Here is a 2,047-nt window from a genome sequence, read left to right as displayed (position 1 = left end):
ACAAGCACTGTGGGAGGTGTTAGGGACTCTCCTCCCCCTATAGAGCAGAGCCAGACCACCACTGGAGACGTAACCATATACCTTTTAATGAGGGAACAATACTGGTAACATAACAGGCATAATCAGGGGGTATAGTGTATACTACAGTGCCCCAAGGGGCAGGATTCAGCAAAGGTTAGACACTTACAGTCATTGACAATAGACAGGGTTAACAAAATATAAAACACAAACAGCAGAACAAACAATACTGGTTGGGGAAATATAAAAAGGCACAAAATACAAAATGTCAAAGAAATATAGGGCCTATGTACCTGGAAAGGGAGAAAGCACAATGGCCCCTTTCCACTGCAAGAAAAATGTTTTCTTGTTAGTTCACTCATCCCAAGTCATCAAAGCTGGGACTTAAACCTGGATCTCCCATGTGGTAGGCAAGAATGCTGTCTCACAGCTACCAGTGCTGGTACTGCTTCTAGCTGCTAGGGATCTTGACCTTTCTGGAGCCCTGGCCTCGTGTCGAGGTGCCTGGTCTCTGATTGGAGGAGCTGGAAGCCAAGCTGGGAACCTCTCAGGTCGCTGCTCTGATCCTTGCTGAAGCAGGAAGCCTCTCCTGCTGGCCACAGCCTCTCGCAGGGGATCCTGGAGCCCAGCAGGAAGCCTCTCCTTCCAGCCGTAGCTGCTAGGGATCTTGACCTTTCTGGAGCCCTGGCCTCGTGTCGAGGTGCCTGGTCTCTGATTGGAGGAGCTGGAAGCCAAGCTGGGAACCTCTCAGGTCGCTGCTCTGATCCTTGCTGAAGCAGGAAGCCTCTCCTGCTGGCCACAGCCTCTCGCAGGGGATCCTGGAGCCCAGCAGGAAGCCTCTCCTTCCAGCCGCATGCCGTGCTGCTGAGGGTCTAACTGCTGCCTGCAGGTCTTGCTCCTTCAGGTTCTTCTGGGGCAACTGCTTCCACCCTGCTGGCTCAGCTCTTTGAAGCTCCTTCCTCGTGGTCCCTCACTGGTCTCTCCCTGAGTCAGGGGTGCTGCCCCTTTTATCCCCCTCCAGGTGACCCAAGGGGCCAATCAGGGGACATGAGGGGCGAGTCTCTGGGGCCTGATTGGTGAGGAAAGGGAATCCCAAGTCCTCCAATCATCTTTTATCCCTTCAAAACCCCGTGGCCAAGTCATTACCCATTACCAGATTAGTGAGAAAAGGGAATCCCAAGTCCTCCAATCATCTTTTGCCCTTTCAAAACCCCTGGGCTAGGTCACTGCCAGCTAGCCTGTCACAGATGAAATTTTTTTCACCTTATTTCTAATCTCAATTGGAAGCATTTTAAAAATACTACGTATGCTTCAGAGTGACTGTCAGTAGTCTGCTTCCGTATGGTGTGTACACAAGGCCCAGAAAGTTTGGGATTCTTTCTTTTCTTTATTTCTAAGGCTAAAAAGAGAAACAAAAAACAGTGTAGAATTAGGGGGCGTGTGTGTGTGTGGTTTTTATGCCCTCATTGGAAAGGGCGGACATATTTGAATCTTATGTAAAGGTATACTTTTCCTTCATATTTGTTACAATTTTCCTTCTGCCCTTTCTATTTAGCTCAGGTTTTAACAATTCTGCTTCCTAATATTAATCACCATTTTATTAGCTTCTTATGCTAGAGAAATTCAGGACATTTTAGTCTCCTGCCTAGAGAGCAATGATGATGCTATGGTTACAAGCATGGAGAAAGTAGAAGTTGACCAGCTGAGGTTGGAAGTTTTTCGTCAGATCACTATTTTCACCAACATTATTTAACGTTGGTGACTTACTAATATTTTTGGCAAATGACTTTGCCAAAGCTTTGTAAGATTTAGTTACTCCATTCCTTCAGCAGTTGGCATTCACAATGAAATGCTTTAAGATAGCCAACAAAATTAGTTGGCTGGATGGGAGAGAACAGACTTTAACCACAAAATCCATTCACAATTTCTTCATGCCCCAGCAATCTGAAAAAGGCACCAACCTGATTTTTAAAATATATTTTGAAGGTCATCTTTACTAAATAAAGCATTTGCTAGACTACATTCCTGC

Source organism: Alligator sinensis, unplaced genomic scaffold (genome assembly GCF_000455745.1).
Source record: "Alligator sinensis unplaced genomic scaffold, ASM45574v1 scaffold1257_1, whole genome shotgun sequence".
NCBI classification, from domain to species: domain Eukaryota; kingdom Metazoa; phylum Chordata; order Crocodylia; family Alligatoridae; genus Alligator; species Alligator sinensis.
Note: the sequence above shows the minus strand (reverse complement) of the source record.